This window comes from Sceloporus occidentalis, unplaced genomic scaffold (assembly GCF_023333645.1).
Source record: "Sceloporus occidentalis isolate IW3139 unplaced genomic scaffold, rSceOcc1.0.p SCAF_174, whole genome shotgun sequence".
Taxonomy (NCBI): Eukaryota; Metazoa; Chordata; class Lepidosauria; order Squamata; family Phrynosomatidae; genus Sceloporus; species Sceloporus occidentalis.
Window position 1 is genome coordinate 359,032 of NW_028317154.1, and position 23,198 is coordinate 382,229.

General features: G+C 40.3%; 7 non-coding genes across 7 annotated transcripts; 4 read left to right on the forward strand and 3 right to left on the reverse strand.

Moving 5' to 3' along the window:
- Positions 1-292: 292 nt before the first annotated feature.
- On the forward strand, positions 293-364 carry TRNAE-CUC (transfer RNA glutamic acid (anticodon CUC)). Its single transcript has one exon. It is a non-coding gene; the product is annotated as a tRNA-Glu (tRNA).
- A 411-nt stretch (positions 365-775) lies between these two features.
- TRNAN-GUU (transfer RNA asparagine (anticodon GUU)) lies at positions 776-849 on the reverse strand. Its single transcript has one exon. It is a non-coding gene; the product is annotated as a tRNA-Asn (tRNA).
- Positions 850-5,433: 4,584 nt separating this feature from the next.
- TRNAK-UUU (transfer RNA lysine (anticodon UUU)) lies at positions 5,434-5,506 on the forward strand. Its single transcript has one exon. It is a non-coding gene; the product is annotated as a tRNA-Lys (tRNA).
- Positions 5,507-5,817: 311 nt separating this feature from the next.
- Positions 5,818-5,890, forward strand: TRNAK-CUU (transfer RNA lysine (anticodon CUU)). The gene has a single exon. It is a non-coding gene; the product is annotated as a tRNA-Lys (tRNA).
- A 104-nt stretch (positions 5,891-5,994) lies between these two features.
- On the reverse strand, positions 5,995-6,068 carry TRNAN-GUU (transfer RNA asparagine (anticodon GUU)). The gene has a single exon. It is a non-coding gene; the product is annotated as a tRNA-Asn (tRNA).
- Positions 6,069-6,923: 855 nt separating this feature from the next.
- On the forward strand, positions 6,924-6,996 carry TRNAV-CAC (transfer RNA valine (anticodon CAC)). Its single transcript has one exon. It is a non-coding gene; the product is annotated as a tRNA-Val (tRNA).
- A 9,098-nt stretch (positions 6,997-16,094) lies between these two features.
- TRNAH-GUG (transfer RNA histidin (anticodon GUG)) lies at positions 16,095-16,166 on the reverse strand. The gene has a single exon. It is a non-coding gene; the product is annotated as a tRNA-His (tRNA).
- Between the last annotated feature and the right edge of the window lie 7,032 nt (positions 16,167-23,198).

Here is a 23,198-nt window from a genome sequence, read left to right on the forward strand (position 1 = left end):
AGACCCTAACATACATGCAGCTAATTACTTGACACAGCCTGCCCCTGCGAGCTGCCAAATCCCCACAGGGTCTTAACTCCTTAACTCAACTCCTGTAGCATGCCTCTGTCTATCCCAGGGAGTGATGCATCAATTGCCCCTTTGCCCCCTCAATGCAAAGAAGTACCAGGTATGTCATTGGTCCTCGAGTGGCATTTTCTGATGACATATCTGGCATTTATTCCGTTGCGAAGGGGTTAAGTAATGTATATGTATGTATGAAAAACCGAATCAGTGGAGGCAGTAACAACTTTCCCTGGTGGTCTAGTGGTTAGGATTCGGCGCTCTCACCGCCGCGGCCCGGGTTCGATTCCCGGTCAGGGAATTTCTTTTTTCATTTCTATGATCAAAAAATACATGCTATTGAAAACGTCAAATAGCAAACGATGCTTTGACAACCCACAACAGTACCTAGTAGACTCTATCTCTCAAAGACTGTGTTACATTTAAAACAACATATATAATGGGAAAGTAATTTACAGTATGTCCTAGTCAGTAGTGCCAAAACAGTGCGATGTATTTTCTAAATATATATATATACACATATAAAAACTAAGTTTATACTTCAAGAATTATCAAGGAAATAATTTAGGCTTTATATTTATTTACATTTATATTATAAAATATTTATTCATTTAATATAAAGCCTAAATTATTTCCTTGATAATTCTCGAAGCATAAACTCAGTTTTTACCGTTTAGGGAATCATTACGACAACCAATAAACAAAAAATGTCCGTCCCTGGGTGGGCTTGAACCACCAACCTTTCGGTTAACAGCCGAACGCGCTAACCGATTGCGCCACAGAGACGTTCTTGTTAACCATACGGCATTCACAGAATATCTATAACTTCTCATCAATTTCGAGTAGAAAATTACTAGCTCCGCCTCCCCGTGACTGGTTCCCGCCTCCCCCGTATCAGTGGATTGCAGAGCTGTTCATTTATATGAAGACCATAGAGAATAGTAATTTTATATGTTATACTCCAGCGTTTGGATCGAAACCATTTCTGCCTAGCATATTTTTCCATTTGTTAAATCGTAGTATGTAAGGAAATAAATTAAACTGCAACACTTCCTGCACTCACACAGTGTGCGTGCTATAACAGCAGAGTGGCGCAGCGGAAGCGTGCTGGGCCCATAACCCAGAGGTCGATGAATCGAAACCATCCTCTGCTAAGTTTTTTTTATTATTATTATTATATTATTGCAGCTAGCTGAGTAGGATTAGGCAAATTCCTCCCATATCTGGCACTCAACTGGTCTGTGTGTAGCCCTATTGACACTTAATTCAGGTCCTGGAACACAGCTAACGGGGTGTGCGACCTGTGCGGCCGCACAGGGCGCCATGGCAGCAGGGGCAGCTCCCCGGGACTTAACCCCTTCGTGACAAAGGCTGATTTTACTTTTTGTACCCTTCGTGACAATGGCCGTTTTAACATTTCTGCGCTGCTCGTGTTTAGCTGTAATTTTCTTCTTTCCCAATTACTGAACCCACACACATTAGATATTGTTTTTTTCAGGACAAGAAGGGCTTTCTTTAGATGACATTGTTTTGATTGTATCGTATTATTTACTATTAAAAAAAGTATAAAATATGGTGAAAAATTTAGAAAAAAATGACTGTTTCTAACTTTTAGTTGAAAAATCTTTTACTCATCTATAAAAGGTAATAAAAAAACCTGCTAAATAGATTCTACTATTTGTCCTGAGTTTAGAAATACCCAATGTTTTTATGTTTTTTTGCTTTTTTCTGCACGTTATGGAGCAATAAGTACAGGTACCGTTTTGCTATTTCAAAGCCATTTTTTCCAAATCTGGTAATTCTTCCCCCCATGTGCCATTTCGGGTATCTTTGAAGCCGGCCAATGCAATTTACCCCATCAAGTCATATATTTTTGAAAACTAGACAGCCCAGGGTATTCCAAATGCTGGTATTTTAACCCTTTCCAAGCACTTATTCTACCATCAGCCTTTGTCAAACTTTATGGTAGTAATTTTTTTGCATTTGTTTTTTCACACACATTTTACTTTAGGTATAAATAAACAGGTTCTGGTATATGTCACTATCAAAAAACACCCCAATATGTGTTTAGCAACATCTCCTGAGTACAGCGATACCTCACATGAATGATTTTGCCTGGCTGTTTGGGGGCAAAAGGGCCACATTTGGGGCATGCACATTTTTCAATGTTGCACTTTGGCATTTGGGGATCCACTGCCCATGCCCTATTTGGTACATCTTTGAGCCGGGCCATTTCAGTGTGCCCAATAAAGCTATATATTTTTGAAAACTAGACACCCCAGGGTATTTCAAATGCTAGTATTTTAACTCTTTCCATGCACCATATCTACCACCAGTCTTTGTCAAACTTTGTGATAGTCATTTTTTTCCATTTGTTTTGTCACACACATTTTACTTCAGGTATGAATTAAAAAGTTCTCGTATATGTCACTATCACAAAACACCCCAATATGTGTTCAGCAACATCTCCTGAGCGCAGTGATACCCCACATGAATGATTTTGCCTGGCTGTTCGGGGGCAAAAGAGCCACATTTGGGGCATGCACATTTTTCAATGTTGAACTTTGGCATTTGGGGATCCACTGCCCGTGCCCTATTTGGTACATCTTTGAGCCGGGCCATTTCAGTATGCCCAACAAAACCATATATTTTTGAAAACTAGACACCCCAGGGTATTTTAAATGCTGGTATTTTAACTCTTTGCATGCACACATTTTACCACCAGCATTTTTTTAACGTTTGCAGTAGTATTTTTGTGTGTGTATTTTTCCCACACACACCTACTTTATGTATGAATTTACAGCTCCTGGTATATGCCGCTGTCACACGACACCCCAATATGTGTTCAGCAACATCTCCTGAGTACAGTGATACCCCACATGCATGGGTTTGTCATTTTTGGGGGGAACTAAAAGGCCACATTTGGTACGTGTGCATTTTTCTAATTGGAAATTAGATGTGTGGCCATCCTTCCCCCCGTGTTAATTGGGACCTTGTTGAACCCGGCCAATTCAATTTACCCCATCAAATCATACATTTTTTAAAAGTAGACACCCCATGGGCATTTAATATGCCAGTATTTTAACTCTTTCCATGCGAGAATTGTTTTAAGCTAATATGCTAATTTTAGGACTTGCTCACAAAAATATATTTTTTATATATATATATTTTTTTTTGCCTTTTTTTTTTATTTTTTTAACATTTTTTTTCAACTTGAAGGTTCCCCTGATAGTGACATCAGTGGGAAATTATTTTTACATTTTACTGTTTTTTTACTATTTTTTTTCTAATTATTATTAATTTTATTTTATTTTTAATTTATTTTTTCTAATCACACTGTGATTAGAAAGCTGAGCTCCATTGACTTGCATGGTTGAATGCAGTACCTATATTCAACCTGCAAGTGGAGCCAGAGTTCTCTAGAGGGTCTGGAGACCGTCTAGCGAACTTTTTAGACTTTATTGTTTCTTTATTGAATTTTCCCGGACCGCCGCCATGTTGCAGATGGCGAAGATCACCGGCAGCTGCGGCTGTGACCGCTCTCCGGAGCGGTCACAGCCCATCCAAAGGTGAGTGTTTGGTGTCGCTGGATGCCTCCTGATCGAGGCATTCCAGCGACACCATTTAAGTTTAGGAGGCGATCGTTGATCGCCTCCTAAACGCTTTTAAAACGGGCGTCCGCCGCCATACAAAGTATGGCGGATGTTGACGCCCCGGGGAGGGGCCAGAGATGGCCCCTTTGTGCCGATAATGGCGTTGCTGAATGCCTCGAGGTCGAGGCATTACAGCAACGCCGTTTCGGTGCAGAAAGCGAAAATAGATCGCTTTCTGCACCCGTTTAATGATGTGCCGGTCCTGGCACGTCATTTGTCGTTATCGACATGAATTTCCGTGACGTGCCCGGACCGGCAATTGTCATCAAGGGGTTAAATTGAAACATTGTTTTTTGTTTTTTAAACGCAGAGGAGACACATGAAGTTTTCAGCAACCGCTCGCTGCCCCTCACTCTCCAATGTGAGGCATCTATCTCTGTCTCGCGTTTCATGCTGAGCGCTGGAATATGACATCATGACTGCGCTGACAAAAATTAAGCGTGTTCTAAGTGGCAATGCAAGCACGACATTTTAAAGTGCGATTGCTTGTATTGGTGAGTTCTGCGAGATTTAAAAAAACAGTGTCCCTCTTTCACATTTTCAAATGTTGGGAGGTATGTGTGACCATATTCAGCCATAAAATTGAAATTATCAGATGTGAAATATCTGCAAAGTCACCTTTCTGCCCTTCCCCTCCCTCTGACCCTGAACCCTCCCATACACTGAACTTTTATTCCTCTTCTACATTAAACCGATTCTCTCTTTTCAATAAAAAATTAGGTTCATGCTCTTCTTCTCACCATTCTGCTGATACTGTTCAATTACTAAAGTTACGAACCTCAGACTTCATATTGACGGCTCAGTCTTTAGTGCACTTTAGCAAACTAAATAAGGAATGTTGCTATAACAGCAGAGTGGCGCAGCGGAAGCGTGCTGGGCCCATAACCCAGAGGTCGATGGATCGAAACCATCCTCTGCTAATTTTTTTTTTTTGTGCTTCTACATTTTATTATTGTTCCCCAGAAGAGATTGAGTCATCAACTACTTCTGACATATTGAAATAATCTAAAGGTCTGGAAATTCTAACTTCTGTGATGTAATAATGACTAACCCTTGCCAAAGCTGAAGTGATCTGTTTTTTCTTCTTTTTGGGGGGTCCCTTATCTGTCCTGATGGGTCTATGTCTATACAAATTTATGTCTATACCAATTACCAATTTGTTTTGGTATTTGTGTTTGTAATGTATTTATGTGATATGTCTTTAAAATGGATTGAGATATTTTTGTCGTTTTGTATGATACAGACTTGTTTGCATTTAATGACATATCTCTGTTTCAACATATTTTTTATGTTATACGTCTTGTGCATGTAATTTAAGTTTATAAAAAGGATTATTAAAAAAAAAGAAAGTAAATGGAATATATAATATAGCAGAAACAGACAGAGAGGGAAATACATAACTGGGAAAAAAGGATGGCAGACTTGGAGGTCAATATCAAACATGAAAGGCTGCAAGAGATAGCAAGCATGGGGGGAATATAAGGCTGTTTTATATTCCTGTATGTCTGCAAGTCATGTATTGCTATTATTATATTATATTAAATAATGGTTATATAAAAACCCTAATGCTTTACATCTTTCCAGTAAGGAATGTCTCGCTGTCTGGGTTGTATTTGACTAATCGGTTTGTACACTTGAACCTTTGACTACTACCTACATTTGTGACACTTTCCTGGATATGACACTTTCCCGATTATGAGCCGAGCTGCGTTCGTGAGCCCGGATAGCTCAGTCGGTAGAGCATCAGACTTTTAATCTGAGGGTCCAGGGTTCAAGTCCCTGTTCGGGCGCTTCATTTTCTTTTTTTTCTACCACAGTTGACATGGATTGTGATTTCATTTTTAAAAAGACTTTGAATACATAAATTACAATTTGTAAAAAAAAATATCATAATATGAACGTTTTGACTCAGATAGGCTAAATTTCCAAGGCTAAAAATACTTCAACTATCATACTACCCAAAGTTGTCTGTTTTACTCCTTTAACAGTCCTTTAGTGAATATCCAAAGAGGGCAATTCATTGAAAACAGATGTTTTTACCAATGCATTAACTGTGTAAATGAATATCAAACACATTACATTATGAACACGCCCCCAAGGCGCCCGGCTAGCTCAGTCGGTAGAGCATGAGACTCTTAATCTCAGGGTCGTGGGTTCGAGCCCCACGTTGGGCGTTCAATTTTTATTCGTCAGTGTTTGCAAGTTTACCAAAATTTTGGAAGTGTGTGCTCATGAGTGGGAATGAGTGACATTAATTAAAAAACTAAAACAATCATCACGTCCCTGGGTGGGCTTGAACCACCAACCTTTCGGTTAACAGCCGAACGCGCTAACCGATTGCGCCACAGAGACCGAAGTGCTTGCCAGCTGCGTTCAGGCAGAGTAGTAATAGGAGCTTTTATTCAGATTTCAGATACTGTCAAATAGAAACATACAAAGTGACGGCAGATATGAACCATTCGGCCCATCCTCTTTGCCCGACTTCTGAATACTTTCCTCAATATTCGGCCCTTATTCTATACCTAGCTTAGCCTTATGCCTATCCAATGCTTACTTAAATGTCTTCACTGTTTTAACATCTACCACTTCTGCTGGAAGGCTATTCCATGCATCCACTACCCTTTTTGTAACGTAATACCATATTTGATCGATTATAAGACAACTCTCCAAAATCTAGGCAAAAGTAAGACTAAGAAGGGGGCAACGTGAACTGCTGAGCCAGTCCTGCTTACAATGCTATTTTATTTAACAGCAACATTTATGTACCTCTTCATGTCACATATCCCTATACCTTCCCATCATTTTAAACCAAAGGCAACTCGAATCAAGAACAGAAAAATGAATCCAGAGCACAAAAAACTGGCAGAACTTTGAAAGTGTAGCAAGTTTCTCCAAGCATCTCTAAATTGTTAGCTAAACCAAAATGAATTGAACGTTTTAGCCACAAATTATGCCTTCTACAATAAATGGAGGGGTCAGATGAAAATGAGAAACTAAATGTATTCTCACTTACTAGTTTATTAGTATATTCTTTTTTCTCACCAATATATATATATATATATATATTATTTTATTTTGGATGTAAATATATATATATATATATATATATATATCTAACAGTATATTTATATTGCTAGATCAACAAAGCTATAAACCAAATTACACACTAAGATATGGGATCGAATACAACAAGTATCTTCGGATCTGGTTTCTGTAGTGTAGTGGTTATCACGTTCGCCTCACACGCGAAAGGTCCCCGGTTCGAAACCGGGCAGAAACACTTTTCTTTCTAAAGCCTTTTAGCAACTTCAAATAATTTTTGAAAGCCGATTTCTTTCATTAGTTCCAAGATCACACGTCCTCACCTAAAGTCTGTTTAAATGGTCCTGAAAGCTTTTTAGATGTGCAGTCAGTCGTTTATTTTGCTACACAGCGCGGTAGAAGCTGACCAATTCCTGACAAGCGGTTGTTACAGTGAAATTCTTCAAAGAAATGGTGCGTCAGCCACCTCTTTATGGCTTAGGTATAGAATGCCTGCAAAACTGATAAGGAGCAGAGTGGCGCAGCGGAAGCGTGCTGGGCCCATAACCCAGAGGTCGATGGATCGAAACCATCCTCTGCTAATTTCTTTTTTCTCTAAGATTTATATTTACTTTGCACATTCAGTTAAATTGTCTAAATACTTTGTAGAAATTCAAATGATTTCTTGTTTTAAATTACCCCCTTAATGTTAATCAAATATATTAAATATTGGTAAAATGTCTAATGTGGTTTCATCAGCTATTTAGCTCTGTGATGTTTTGTGAAGGCATTCTTGGGTAACATCATCTGCTGCACATACAGCTTTTTTATGTAAATGTTTTGAATGCCATATGGTAAGCAAAATGTTGGACAGGAAAGCAACTAGCAGAACAGTGCTCTAAAATCATGACTGTTCCAAATCAGGAAGAATAGCAGGTTTGTGAAGATACGTATAGCATCATATGTGCAGGGGAGCTTACATAGATGGTTGCTGGAGGAGTTTAGTTCTCTGTACATAGTGCCACCAAGTTAGCACAGGCTTAAATACATCAGTGTTTCTATTGTCTAGTAAATTGTTAGTAAAAATGGTTCTTGGAAGTCAAATAAAAAACATCTGGTTTCTACAGATGACTGGTGCCTCTGGATAAAACCAAAGTGACCTTTATACAGTATAAAACTGTTGGGAGTATCTCATTCAATGTTACTGCAAGAATTTGACATTCACATTAAGGAAGTGTATCGGTCTAAAATTAGGACTATGTTTGTCTTCAAGGCTTGATTAAGATAAAGATGGGGCAAAACAGAAAAAGAGAAATTGACAGAAATGTACATTTTGCCCAAAAGCAAGAACCATTGTAAAAGCAATGTAACCAAAAGGAGGATTGTCATAGTTAACCAGCAATCTGAAGGTAATACAGTATTTGCTCGATTATAAGACGACCCCCCCGAAAATTTGAAGATTAATTTAGGAAAAAAGTAAAAGCCTGAATATTAGACTACTTTCTTGTAGTCTAATATTCACTCTGCCCCCCAGATATGCCGTATACCCCCTATATGCCACTCTGACCCTCAGATATGCCTTATACCCCCCTATTTTTCCACTCTGCCCCCCAGATATGCCTTATACGCTCTATGCCACTCTGACCCCCGACTTACCAATGCATCCCCAGACTTGTCCCCTATGCTCCAGATTCCCTGGTGTCTACTGGGGGCAGCTGGTGAATGTCTGCGCGATGTACGTAGACAACCTCCGCTACCTGTAACTTCCACTGGGGCTTCTATCAGTAGCGTACCTAGCGGGGGGCGGTCCGCCCCGGGTGCCGCTCTTCAGGGGGGTGCCACGGGCTAGGGTGACCACATGTCCCGGATCCCCGGCAGCATCGTCACTTTTTTTTTTTTTACAAGGAGGAGAGAGAGGGGCGCCGAGCGGTTGCTAGGCGTCCCTCTCTCTCCTCCGTGTAAAAAAAAAATGACGATGCTGCTCTGGGGATCCGGGACATGTGGTCACCCTAGCCCGTGGCAACGCCCCCCCCCCGCTAACTCCGTCTCGGTGCCGGAATGTCATGCTGAGCGCCGAAATATGACGTCATATTTCGGTGCTCAGCAGTGAAGCAGCGGCAGAGCAGGAAGCAGCAGCAGAGCAGGAAGACGGAGGCGTTGTGCTCCCACCGCAGGACTTCTGAATGGTAAGTCCAAAACCTTTAACTACAAAGGGGGAGAGGGGGGTAGATATTGGGGAGGGGGGTAGATAGTGGGGAGGGGGGGAGGGGGTAGATAGTGGGGAGGGAGGGGGGGAGAGGGGGGTAGATAGTGGGGAGAGGGGGGTAGAGAGTGGGGAGGGAGGTAGATAGTGGGGAGGGAGGGGGAGAGGGGGGTAGATAGTGGGGAGGGAGGGGGTAGATAGTGGGGAGGGAGGGGGTAGATAGTGGGGAGGGAGGGGGCAGATAGTGGGGAGGGGGTAGATAGTGGGGAGGGGGTAGATAGTGGGGAGGGAGGGAGGGGGTAGATAGTGGGGAGGGAGGGAGGGGGTAGATAGTGGGGAGGGAGGGAGGGGGTAGATAGTGAGGAGGGAGGTAGATAATGAGAAGGGAGGGAGAGGGGGGTAGATAATGAGAAGGGGTAGAAAAGGGGGAAAGGTAGATAGTGAGAATGAGTGAGAGAATGAATGAATGTGTGGATGAATTGTCTGAATAAGGGAGATAATTAATGAGTTTGTGAGAATGCATTAATGAATGTGTAAATTTGTGCGAATGAGAGACAGGATAAATGATTGTGAGAATTTTGTGAATGAAAGTGTGAATTAGTGAGTGACTGTTAAAGTGTTTGTGTGTATGATAGATGTATAATTGATGTAGAGCAGGATGTTTGAGCCTTGGGGACTAAGGCTGGGACAAAGATGGCACAGGCCGGGCTGTTTGGGGACAAAGTTGACTCGTGCTGGGCTGTTTGGGGACAAAGATGGTAAATCCTATGTGTGTAATCTGGGTGCTGGTCAGGTTCCATATGGGCAGTGTGGACGCGAGAGCTGGCTTTGGGTTGTGCAACCTATCATCTATGCCTGTAGTTTTATCTCTTGCTATGTTTCCATACATTATTATTGTATAACTGCAAATACGGGATTTTTATGTCTGATTCTATGCCTCTAGTGCTGAGTTCACATGTGAATAATAATAATAACAATATATATATATATATATATATATATATATGATTGCTAACAGCAATCACACTCCTATCATGCCAAGTCAGCTTGTACATGCTGGAATCTGGGTTTGCCTGGGATATGAGCATGATAGTGTGATTGCTGTTAACAATCATATATATTAATATTGTTATTGAATTTTTTTGTCCTATTTTGCTGTGTTACTTACTTTAAATAAAAGTGTGAGATTTTTTTTATGGTGGGGGGTCATATTTGGTTTCGGACAGGTAAATGCTGGATTTTCGGTTTCAGTCCAGAATTTTCGTTTCGGTGTATCCCTAAGCCAGAGAATGAAGTGGTAGGCCTACACCACATCAATGTTTGGGTTAGTATACAGTGATAGGAGTTATGCTGCACTATTATCATTGTCTGGCTCAATGTATAGTGATAGGGATTACGCTGTACCACCATCAATGTCTGCCTCAGTATATAGTGTTAGGTGTTATGCTGTACCCCCGTCAATGTCGGCCTCAGTATATAGTGATAGGTGTTATGCTGTACCCCCATCAATGTCTGCCTCAGTATATAGTGATAGGTGTAATGCTGTACCACCGTCAATGTTTGCCTCAGTATATTATGATAACAGTAATGCTGTACCAACTTCAATGTCTGCGCCAGTATATAAAAATAGAAGCTATGCAGTTTTAAAGTGTTTGTGTGTGGGGGGTGCCACATACAGGATCCGCCCCAGGTGCCAAATACTCTAGGTACGCCCCTGGCTTCTATGCTCCATCGTAGTAGCCCCAGCGGAAATTATGAGTAGCAGCGGGGGTTGTCTGCGTGCATTGTGTAGACATTCACCTGCTGTCGGAGAGGAGGATCCAGGACCCCTGCAGCACTGCTGGGGAGCTGGATCTTAGTCTTGTAGTCAGACCTCTATTTGAATATAAGACGACTGGTATTTTGTAGATGATTTGCTCTGGAAAAAAAACCTTGTCTTATATTCAAGCAAATATGGTAACAAATGTGGTAACGCGTGTGTGTAAGTAGCATGGTACAAAATCTCATAAGAGAATATTAAAAGATTATTTCTTCTTTTGTGAACAAAGCAAATAAACAAAATAAAAACAAAACAAGAGAGAACTTCTAAGTCAGCTATTCTATTTCCTCCAGAGCAGACTAAAAGGAGCCATTACCCGGAATGTGCAGTACATGCATGTTTTTTCAAAACACTTTGAACCAAATAGATTAAATAGATGGGGTATGTTGATTGTGTTGTTTGTCTACCCACCTCTTGAGAATTGACCACAAATTCTCAATGGGATTAAGGTCTGATGAGTTCCTGGCCCATGGACCCAAATTTTCAATGTTTTGTTTCCCAAGCCAATTAGTTATCACTTTTTCCTTATGGCACGGTGCTCCATCATGCTGGAAAAGGGATTGTTCGTCACCAAACTGTTCTTGGATGGTTGGGAGAAGTTGCATTTGAAGGATGTTAGTACTATTATTTATTCATGGCTGTGTTCATAGGCAAAATTGTGAGTGAGCTCACTCCCTTGCCTGAGAAGCAACCCCACACATGAATAGTCTCAGGATGCTTTACTGTTGGCATGACACAGGACTAATGGTAGCGCTCACCTTGTCTTCTCCGTATAAGCTTTTTTCCGGATGCCTCAAACAATCGGAAAGGGGATTCATCAGAGAAAATGACTTTACCCCAGTCCTCAGCAGTCCAATCCCTGTACCTTTTGCAGAATATCCGTCTGTCCCTGATGTTTTTCCTGGAGAGAAGTGGCTTCTTTGCTGCCCTTCTTGACACCAGGCCATCCTCCAAAAGGCTTTGCCTCACTGTGCGTGCAGATGCACTCACACCTGCCTGCTCCCATTCCTGAGCAAGCTCTGCACTGGTGGCCCCAACCCCTGGCGCTTGCTGGACTTTCTTGGGTCCCTGACGCATTTTTCACAACAATTGAACCTTTCTCCTTGAAGTTCTTGATGATCCGATACATGGTCCTTGCCTGTAAGCCCTTTTTGTAAGACACTTCCACATCTGGAGAATGCTGTTCTAGGGTAGCAGCTGTGAAATAGGGGTATTGTTGTTTTTTCTTTATATTTTGTTAGTAGAGGATTATTCACTGAAAGTCACGTTCATATAATAATTCACCATATTGTTTTCACTGGTACCCTTGTCACTTTTTTCTTGTACAAGCCCTTTTTGTACAAAGCAATGATGGTAACCATAGTTAACAGAGGAAGAATGATAATTTCAAGTACCACCCTCCTTTTAAAGCTTCCAATCTGTTATTCTAACTCAGTCAGCACAACAGAGTGATCTCCAGCCTTGTCCAAGTCAACACTCTCACCTGTGTTAACGAGAGAATCACTGACATGATGTCAGCTGGTCCTTTGGGGGCAGGGCTGAAATGCAGTGGAAATGTTTTTTGGGGGGGGATTAAGTTAATTTTCATGGCAAAGAGGGACTTTGCAATTGGTTACAATTCATCTGATCACTCCTCATAACATTCTGGAGTATATGCAAATGTCCATCGTCTAAACTAAGGCAGCAGACTTTATGAAAATTAATATTTGTGTCATTCTCAAAACTTTTGGCCACAACTGCATATTTGGAAGATTAGGAGATCTTATATCTTATAAACCTTTAATAGTCCGTCATAAGAATTCTATGTAGTGGTTGACCAAATTGTTCTAATACTGATACATAATTGAATCACCTACAGTCATGCAGGTATGTCAACCACATCATACAGGTAGCAAAAGCACCAACTGGGAATCTTCAACATGATCACATCAGTGTAGAATAAGGAGTAATTTTCACGTTGACCCTGAGAATCAGCCCTTTTATCCTGAAATTGAAGCCAGAACCCTGAGTTCCCAGGTATGGCTTTATGGACAACAGAAGGTGAGTCACTATAGCATGATGTCCAACAAAGTGACTTGGATACGTTATTAGATGAAATACAAAATGTCATAAGAGAAGTGAAACAAACAATGTTTTTTATCGTGGTCACATCCTCTCCAATTCCACAGATTTTTAAAGTCAGCAAAATTAGACAACAAATTAGAAGTATAAGCACTTCTGCATGGACAATGGACCCAGACAGCAGCTTTAGGCACAAGAGGTTTGAGACTAGCATAACATTACCAGGTAATGGTCTAATATTGTGTTCTTCCACTGCTGTTAGCAACTAAGTATATGGGTATATGCTAAGGGTATATGATAAGTACAAGAACTCACAAAGTTATCTCAGTAGGATCTCCTTTCTACCCCATAGTAATTTCATATGAATCTACATACGGTAATTTAGTTTGCAGTGTATAATATCAATTAACTTGAAACCAAGATAATGAGACATAATGTGAAGGAATTGTACATTTAGGTTGTGATTTTAAAATACTTATTGTTTTGTCACATCCTTTTATCTTGTTATTGCAGACAGAGGATGGAATTATTACAGAAAAAAACCCATGTTTCTCACATATGGACTAATGGCTCTTTCATACATATTGATCCTGGCTCTTTTCATAATTGTTCTATCCAAGTGTAAGTAATTAAACATGTTTTGTACTTTTGTTATAACATGTTTTAAAACCTAAAAATATATTCATGAGGGAAGCTTCTTTGACCCCATATGATCAAATAAGTTTTGCCATATTTTTAAAAATGTTTGTGGATGTATGGATAAAAAGGAGGTCGGCCATACATCACAAGGAACTTGTGACTGAGCTGGTAGGTGTCCTGAGCTTCTAGGATAGCTAAATAGAGTTAGGTGAAAAAGCAGCATCGCATCATATGTGTATAAAGACCACAGCAACAGAGTATTCCAGTGTTACTTGGCAACACCAGGAATATTGTGCAGAATAATACAAAAATTGTATAATCCTAAAGATTATACATTTATCCATAATAAAATGTAAAAATAGATTCTGGTGGCCACTTTAAAAGGCCATGGAAGCCATAACAGTCATAGACCAAAATTTGCCTTAAATAGTTAATTATTTTAAAACAAATTGTTATGCAGTTGACTATTTTGCTTTCTCTGAGAAAAAAACAGGTTAAAACATAATGCCAATATTAAGGCATTTTCAAAACAGTCTATCTTCTTGATTTGACAGCGTCAAGTGGTGGGCCTAAGGTGAATGCAAATCTCCAGGCTGAAATCAGTGCCTTAAAGAAAAATAGTAAGTAATTTTTTTTTGAAATAATAAAGAGTGACAGGAGATTGTGATGAGGTTTATATTTAGTATTGTTCTTCCACAGGCAACATATTCAAATGAGAGACCGGGTAAGCTGTAATGATATTTATTCTAATGAAGCACCATTGGAAAATAACATCTTTGCCGACTCTAGTTTATGAAATGGCCATATTAGAAGCCAAGACTTTTGCTGGATAAACACTAACATCTAAACACTATTGCATATCAGTGTGATAACAGTCACAATTTTTTTTGGCACTGTCCTGCTGTCCTTGGTCACTGCCACACTGTTCTGCTTTTGCAGGCAGTGGTTATTATGGATATGGACTGGTTGAGAAGATCAGGGATCTTCCTTGTAGCTGGCCTATTGAAAAGTTACCTGTCCCCCGTTTTTCAGCAAAAGGGTTGGCGTCCTACAGGCCTAGCCCAAAATACATCTGTTACCTCCTCCGTCGTCCCGCGGGTAGGGGAGCTGAGACGCAGCCCGCGCGCCCAGCCCCCTGCTCGTTCCGTCGGCGGGAACCGCCGCCAGGTCTGTTCTACGGATAGACGCGCATCCCCGCAGAGATCATGCGCGAACGGCTAACTCATAAATATTCATGTCGCTTCTTTAAGCGACATTTATCTTTTTTCCTCCTCCCCCTAATTAGGTGGGTAGGAGGATCCTGTTATTGAGAGGGATATTTAAACCCTTAGTATGCACTTCACCTTTGCCTGTGATAGTGCCTTATAGCCTTCACTAGCGTTCCTTGATTTGTTTGATATTTATTGGTTCTGACTCCGGCTAGTTTTTGACCTTTGTTGTTTGCTGCCTGCCCTGACCTCTGCTTGTGACCCCGACTACTCTTCTGCCTGACCCCTGAATTTATTATTTTATTTATTATTTTTGTTCCTGATTATTTTGTACTTCGCTACGCTCATGTGTCCGCTATACACTTCGGTGTTCCGTTGCTGGGCTCTCCACCTCCGCCAGGAGGCGCCTTCCCAATTTCTGCAGCGAGGATCCTCTGCTGTACTGCAGACGTGACAACATCACTAGTAAGAGTGTAGCAGGAAACCACATTTATACAACAGCCCACCCCACTTATCTCTGTTATTGCCTCAAACAGACAGGGGTGATCTTTGTGTTCCTTTCTCCGTGTGTTTGCCCTAAGCTTGTCAGTGCATAATAAGTTAAGATGTCTGTGATGGGAAATGTTGCCAAGATGTCAGGGCTTTAAAAAAAGGAGGCATTATCATGTTATTATAGATCTATAACACCACATACTATTTAAGTGTTTTGTTCATGGGGGGGGGCTAAAAATTGGCTCAGTTGCATTTTACTTATTAGGTAACTAAATGTACTAATATTTTCTTTTACAGTCTCAGATCTTACATCAAAATGTAACACATTGGAACAAATGTCCGCAAGTAAGATTTTGAAGGCACTATAGTTTATGGAATGCTGTGTGAATACTATACACTAATCTTTAAAGCACACTCCAGCTATAATACGCATTTTAATACATCGGAGTGTCTCTTTTAAATTAACAATTTTCTCTATTGCAAATGCGTGGAAGGATTACTCAGAACCCCTTTCCCCCCCTTTCCATGGGAAAGAGGTCAAATATATGGAAGGTTCATTGCCCTGCAAGAAGTGCATTTGACAAGGGACAGTTCCTGCTTGGCTCTTTTTAAATGAAAAATGCTACATAATATAATTAGTGTTACCTCTCCTTTAAAACACAAATGTTGCTAACATATGTATAGCCCAAACAATATGTATATATTTTTTTTCTTTCTTAAATGTCTTTGTATGTGAGTAAGTGTGCATTGTACCTATGGGCTTTATGCACACACATTGCACCTAGAAACAAATGAATCTAACAGCAGATAAGAAACATTCAGCTGTTGTTCAGTCTGCCTGTTTTGTTCTTGCATTAAATACTCAGACTTTAAGAGTCTTGTTTTTTTATTAGGATACCCATTTGGCTCATGCATGTTTAAAAAAAAAAAAAACCTGCCGTGACCCGGATTCGAACCGGGGTTGCTGCGGCCACAACGCAGAGTACTAACCACTATACGATCACGGCATGCGACACGAGCCAGTCGAACCTACAATCTTCTGATCCGTAGTCAGACGCGTTATCCATTGCGCCACTGGCCCACACAACCTCTTTGTGGATAACTTCTGCTTTGAGGTCGCTTTCTGAAGGCATAAAAGAGTGAGGCGTCATCTTTTCTAGAAAGAGAGACGTGATGGGCAGGATGGGGTATCCTAATATTAAAACAAAAGTGCTTCTTTTAGGTAAAATAATGCATGTAAAAGTACTTACAAAGTATTGTAATATCCATTAATTATCGGTGGGACACTCATTTTCCCTTTAAACAATTTAAACCTTTTTAAAACTACTTATTTTGTGTTTATGCTCACACTGCCCACCTTTTTGTAGTGGCATCCTGTGAGAAGAACTGGATACAATTTGAAGGCAGCTGTTACTATATCCATTTAAGAAAATCTAACTGGATGAACGCAAGATCTGTGTGCAAAATAAAGGGAAGTGATCTGGTTGTAATAACCAGTGAAGAGGAACAGGTGATAGATTCAAGTCTGGTTAACTGTCACCAGGGCCGGCCCAAGGCAAAATGCCGCCTGGGGCGAATTTTAAAATGCCGCCCCCCCCCTTATCTACCTTTCCTCTCCCTCCGTCCCGCCCCCCCCCCCTTGTACTTACCTTTCAGCAGTCCTGCGGCGAGTCTCCCTGTTCGGTCTCGGTGCCGGCTTCTAATGCTGAGCGCCGGAAATCTTCGCCGCAGAGGAGAGAGAGAGGGGCGCCGAGCGGGTACTGACCACTCGGCACCCCTTCCTCTCTCTTTCGCTTTAAAAAAAAAAAAAAAAAAAAAGGGCTAGGGGCGGCGAAGTGCCGCCCCTTCAAAAGTGCCACCTGAAGCGGTTGCCCCACTCGGCTCCATTGTCGGGCCGGCCCTGACTGTCACTTACATCAATGCAGTGTCTTTTTGCCCCATATAACAAATAACTCTGACACTAAGCAAGGGTATGACTATGATCTCCTAGAGCCATACTGAAACTCATAGCATTCTTCTCACACTAGTAACCTCTGCATTGTTGAGTGGAGTTCTATTATATGACATTCCCAGTGCTCTGCTTTCTCGACCATTCAGAGACCACAAGCACGAAGGGAGAGCAGGACAATCATGTTTCTTTATATTTAAAAAACAGCATTAGGCTGTTGATGGAATTTCCCAGGGCACTTTTGAATCCAAATCTGGCCATAGCCTATAGTACTAATCTATTCAATCCCAACTATTCTTTAAACTTTGAGAGTAATGAGAATTATTTCACTAGAGAAGACCACTCACAATAGTGCATCTTAGCCAGTATATTACTGAAGACTAGTAGCTCAGGACAACCTATCTGCTGTGTTATCACGGTTTCTATTTATAACTAAATAGACATTCATCTATGTGATGTAAAGGCAAAATTGTAAACAACTGTGTGGATCAAGTGTGCTCATACCCCTTTGTGTTTACTTGTTCAGATTTTGCATAATTGCATTGTACATAAAGGTAGGATGTGACAACAGTAAATACCTAAATCATAACTGATTTCTCTGGTATGCTCTTTTGTTACATTTTCTATATAAGCATTTCCTGATGATAAATACACATGGCAAAGACCAACGTTTTTGGATTGGGCTGCATGACATGGATGATGAAGGCAAGTGGACATGGGTGGATGGAACAGACTATGAAAAGTCATACAAGTAATTAATCATATTTCTGTAACTCTGTTTCATTGCTAATAGTTGTTTACGGCATAATATAATATAATATAATATCTAAATGTAACACAACTATAGAGAGTGAGTAAGGGTGAGTCACAACAAATGTTGTTTCTGAATTAAAGAAAAGCACTCTGAATTTGGTCTGAATGAAAGGGAGGAAACTTAATTTGTTGTTCAACAAATGGACCAAAAATAAATGAAAAAATGTGTCTGAAATGTTCTCAAGTCTACTCTCCATAGCACTATCCGTTATAGAGTATAATCCCCGCTAGAAACATTCAGTAAATCTGGCTGTATTGTAAAATGGTTGAGGGCACAGTTTCTTAGCCCCTCTCCAATGCTATTTGTTTCTGTGTAGAGTCTCTCCAGTGTACCCTAGCTTGCTCTGTTGTTTTAAGACCATGACATTTTAGCTAAGATTTTTACCAAGACTTGTTATGTAGATTTCTACTGAAATACATACCAGTTAGATTAGTAATCCCGTTCATTGCAATTTGGTCAATAGATTGACTAACTAGAATAGAATAGCAGACCCAGAGAGTATGAATCACTCTAGGGCAGCAGCTCACCAGGCATTTGCCCGGTGTACCAGATGACTGGTCACAAACCAGTACATGAAGTTCCACCAGATTACGATACCATTTCCTAAAAGTGAAGTGGAATTGTTTGTTCAATTTAATCTATCTCGAGTCTTTTTATTATGTTTTGGGTCACCTCAGATTATTAACTCATGTCTAGGACCTAATGCGTGACCTCATTCAGGCCGCTACTCAATCTTAGTATCACTCTGTTAATATACATATATATTGTTCAACTTGAGGCTCAATCAACTTTTAGATTAACTCCACATTTAGCAGCTTATTGATTTGTTTTGTAGGTTCTGGAAGAAAGGGGAACCAAATGATTATGATTCGAACGAAGACTGTGCTCATTTATGGAGAAGTGGAGAGTGGAATGATGTGCACTGTACCTATAACGATTGTTATGCAATTTGTGAAAAGAAACTTGGCTGATAATTTGGTTTACCATCAACCAGCTCATTTTAAACATCAAAAGTCATTATCGAAAACAAATATATGTCTAAAGGTTGCAATATTTTGAGGTGTATCAATTCCTATGTTATTATAAGTATATAAGTGATTGGTTTCATGAATAAATTGCAGATGAGAAATGTGTTTGATAGAACTAGGCTGTCACTAAACTATTTTTAGTTTCAGAACACCTTATGTCTTCTAATATCGGCAATGATGCTTACCAAATACAAAAATGTTCAATTTTAGAAGTTTAAGATCTATTTGTAATTGTACATACAATACTATCAAATAAATCTATTAATAGTGGATTATCATGCCTACTGCCAAATAGATTTGCGCATTGGTGAGCAAAATCGCTTCGGATGAAATCTTCATTTTGCTTTTGCCGCATTTGTTTTTCCGGCAACAAATTTCTTTTACCAGCTGTTCATTTCAGATGCAATTTGGGGGGCTTTCTTGGTTTGACACAATATTCGGGGGGGGGTCCCACAGGGGGAGGTCCATTACCACCTTTTATTATAAAACTAAATTATTTTTTTTTTAAAAAGAAGCGTTAGGACGGTGGAAGCCGTACAGCAGCAGTAATATGGCACTTGGCCTGGGCAGGCAGACCCTGGCAGATGATGGGCACATTCAGCTCTATGAAGCAGGTCTGAATTTCCCCAATATTATAGAAATGTAAACAAAACAGGTTCCATCAGAGTAAGGACGGTCAAAGAAATGCAGCAGCATTAGTAGTATAGCACTGGACCTAGGAAGACAAACACTGACAGATGATGGGCACATTCAGCTCCATGGAGCAGGACTGAATTTCTGCAATATTAAAAAAAATGTAAACATAACAGAGTAAGGATGGTCAAAGAAGTGCAGCAGTAGTGGTAGAGTGTTGGGTTTGGGCAGACAGACACTGGGAAATTAGGATGACCACATGTCCTAGATTGCCCGGGACAGTCCCGCAATGGGAGTTTTCGCAGGCAGGCAAAAGTGCTGGGCAGCAGTGAAGGTTGTCTGCGTGCATCGTGCAGACGTTCGCCAGCTGCCAGAGAGCAGGATCCAGGTCCCCTGCAGCGTTGTGGGGGGGATCTGTAGCTTAGTCTTATAGTCAGACCTCTATTTGAGGTCGGATTACAAGACAACCTTGAATATAAGACAAGGGGTATTTTTCAGAGCATTTGGTCTGAAAAAAACTTTGTCTTATATTCGAGCAAATACAGTATATATATAAAATATATTTTATGTATGTGATGATGTGTACATGTGAATCAGTATGTATATAATATAAATGTATTTTATATGTATGTGAAGGTGTGTTTATGTGAATCAATGTATATAACATAAAAAATTTTTATAAAGCGCCGACAGATTCAGCAGCGCTGTTAGTCAGTAGAACAATTTCACATACAAAAACACATACAATAACAAACTGGTGCAAAGGACAGGAGGGCCCTGCTCGCGTGAGCTTATCATCTAGTCGGAGGGGGAAGTGAGACAATAGGAGAGGACTACTTGGATGAGTTGATCTGGTTCCGATGATGTGTTGAAGCTGCTGATTGTTCAGATGGTTTGATTATGATGGTTGGGAGTAATGGGAAGGAATGTTGTCCGCTTCCATGAACAGGTGGGTTTTCAGAGAGGATTTGAAAGTTGCGTACAAGGCAGAAAGTCTGCATGGAACGGGGAAGGGAATTCCACAGGAGGGGTGCGGCGCGGGGCAATCCTGCTTTCTGCAGTGGTACTTGGTTTGTAGTTTCCCTCCACACAGGACTAATGGTAGCGCTCACCTTGTCTTCTCCCTATAAGCTTTTTTCCAGATGCCTCAAACAATCGGAAAGGGGATTCATCAGAGAAAATGACTTTACCCCAGTCCTCAGCAGTTCAATCCCTGTACCTTTTGCAGAATATCCGTCTGTCCCTGATGTTTTTCCTGGAGAGAAGTGGCCTCTTTGCTGCCCTTCTTGACACCTGGCCATCCTCCAAAAGGCTTTGCCTCACTGTGCGTGCAGATGCACTCACACCTGCCTGCTCCCATTCCTGAGCAAGCTCTGCACTGGTGGCCCCAACCCCACAGCTAAGCTGGCGCTTGCTGGACTTTCTTGGGTTCCTGACGCATTCGTCACAACAATTGAACCTCTCTCCTTGAAGTTCTTGATGATCCGATACATGGTCCTTGCCTGTAAGCCCTTTTTGTAAGACACTTCCACATCTGGAGAATGCGGTTCTAGGGTAGCAGCTGTGAAATAGGGGTATTGTTGTTTTTTCTTTATATTTTGTTGGTAGAGGATTATTCACTGAAAGTCACGTTCATATAATAATTCACCATATTGTTTTCACTGGTACCCTTGTCACTTTTTTCTTGTACAAGCCCAGACACAAGTAATGATGGTAACCATAGTTCACAGAGGAAGAATGATAATTTCAAGTACCACCCTCCTTTTAAAGCTTCCAGTCTGTTATTCTAACTCGGTCAGCACAACAGAGTGATCTCCAGCCTTGTCCAAGTCAATACTCTCACCTGTGTTAATGAGAGAATCACTGACATGATGTCAGCTGGTCCTTTGGGGGCAGGGCTGAAATGTAGTGGAAATGTTTTTTGGGGGGATTAAGTTCATTTTCATGGCAAAGAGGGACTTTGCAATTGATTACAATTCATCTGATCACTCTTCATAACATTCTGGAGTATATGCAAATGTCCATCGTCTAAACTAAGGCAGCAGACTTTATGAAAATTAATATTTGTGTCATTCTCAAAACTTTTGGCCACAACTGCATATTTGGAGGATTAGGAGATCTTATATCTTATAACCCTTTAATAGTCCGTCATAAGAATTCTATGTAGTGGTTGACCAAATGCTTCTAATACTGATACTCGTCGAAATCTTGACTTGTCATTATGAAATATTTACATAATTGAATCACCTACAGTCATGCAGGTATGTCAACCACATCATACAGGTAGCAAAAGCACCAATTGGGAATCTTCAACATGATCACATCAGTGTAGAATAAGGAGTAATTTTCACATTGACCCTGAGAATCAGCCCCTTCATCCTGAAATTGAAGCCAGAACCCTGAGTTCCCAGGTATGGCTTTATGGACAACAGAAGGTGAGTCACTATAGCATGATGTCCAACAAAGTGACTTGGATACGTTATTAGATGAAATACAAAATGTCATAAGAGAAGTGAAACAAACAATGTTTTTATCGTGGTCACATCCTCTCCAATTCCACAGATTTTTTAAGTCAGCAAAATTAGACAAAAAATTAGAAGTATAAGCACTTCTGCATGGACAATGGACCCAGACAGCAGCTTTAGGCACAAGAGTTTTGAGACTAGCATAACATTACCAGGTAATGGACTAATATTGTGTTCTTCCACTGCTGTTAGCAACTAAGTATATGGGTATATATTAAGGGTATATGATAAGTACAGTAGGATATCCTTTCTACCCCATAGTAATTTCATATGAATCTACATACGGTAATTTAGTTTGCAGTGTATAATATCAATTAACTTGAAACCAAGATAATGAGACATAATGTGAAGGAATTGTACATTTAGGTTGTGATTTTAAAATACTTATTGTTTTGCCACATCCTTTTATCTTGTTATTGCAGACAGAGGATGGAATTATTACAGAAAAAATCCATGTTTCTCACATATGGACTAATGGCTCTTTCATACATATTGATCCTGGCTCTTTTCATAATTGTTCTAGCTAAGTGTAAGTAATTAAACATGTTTTGTTCTTTTGTTATAACGTGTTTTAAAACCTAAAAATATATTCATGAGGGAAGCTTCTTTGACCCCATATGATCAAATAAGTTTTGCCATCTTTTAAAAAAATGTTTGTGGATGTATGGATAAAAAGGAGGTCGGCCATACATCACAAGGAACTTGAATGCATAGGTCACTGAGCTGGTAGGGGTCCTAAGCAGAGGCGTATCTACTGAAAATAGCGCCTATGGCAAGTACTGAAATTGCGCCCCTGTCCAAATATCTAAAACCCATTTACTAGCCCCTGCTGCCCATATATATATAAATATTAGTCCCTGCTGCCGATAGCAGGTATAGATCAACACACAAACCCAGATCAATTGAAATTCACTTGTGATCTCAGCACTGAAGGTATATATCAAATAAACAGAATCAGACATACAAATCCTGTATTTGCAGGTATACAATAATAATATATGAAACGTAGCATCGCAGGTATAGATCAAATAAATACATGGAAACAGCATTGCAGGTATAAATCAACTGAATAAGACATATTAACCCTGTAT